Source organism: Nerophis lumbriciformis, linkage group LG11, assembly GCF_033978685.3.
Source record: "Nerophis lumbriciformis linkage group LG11, RoL_Nlum_v2.1, whole genome shotgun sequence".
In the NCBI taxonomy this organism is placed as follows: Eukaryota; Metazoa; Chordata; class Actinopteri; order Syngnathiformes; family Syngnathidae; genus Nerophis; species Nerophis lumbriciformis.
In genome coordinates this window covers 41,158,328-41,159,334 of record NC_084558.2, presented here as the reverse complement: position 1 = coordinate 41,159,334, position 1,007 = coordinate 41,158,328, and positions in this window count along the sequence as shown.

Genomic DNA, 1,007 nt, shown 5'->3' with positions numbered 1-1,007 from the left:
TTCTCGTCAGTCTGCGGCGTCGCCCTCTCTTTATTTGGACCCGTGAAGGACGCCGTTTACCGATAAGACGCTGAGCCGAAAAAGATTAGCTCTGGTTTTCCTCTGAAGGACAGTTTTTTTTCTAACTTAAAGTATGCCTTATCACTGCTATTATTCTTCATATTAGGGCTATTGCAGTCGAGTTCAAAGTGGGATCTTATATACTTTCAATATTAAGTGCCTTCAAAAGGCCCTTTTGTATAATGATAGTATTGAAGACTTTAATACAACCTGGGTTCGATCGAACCCTAGGGGTTCGGTGAGTCGGCCTCAGGGGTTCGGCGGAACCTCCGCCGCGGAGGTCGAGACACACCCGACTCATCGTGTAAATAAAAACTTCTCCCTATCGGCTTATTATGGATACGGCAACAGCAGAAGTCACACTGATTTGCAGGTGTGTAATTTGTAGTGAGTTCATGCACTGTGTTGGTTTTGTTCTTTGAACAAGGTGATGTTGATGCATGGTTCATGTTGTGCACCGGTAAAAAAACATAACTTTGTCTTGAATTTGAAAAAAAATATATAAATATTTTTCACTAAAGAAGGGTTCGGTGAATGCGCATATGAAACTGGTGGGGTTCGCTACCTCCAACAAGGTTAAAGACCACTGCTTTAATACTTTACACTCATGAATGTGCAAAAATGATAACAACAACACTTTCCGTAACAAAAGAATACTTTTGCCTTTTTGATTAAAATGTGATAAAGTGCACAAGTTTGTCCTCTCATGCAGCTAAACAAGGTCTGTTTTTAAAAATGTTTACCATGGCAACCACAACAATATGCACACTTTACATTTTTTTTCATCTTTGTGGAAGCAGACCTTTTCACTTTGCATCTCATCATATTATGCAGGTGTATCCAACGTGTTCATGAATATTCATAAACGGTTTATGTGAGGGAATGAACATTGTTGTTTTTCTTGCTCTGTACTAACTGTTCAGGTGCTGTTTAGCATTTTGAATTGC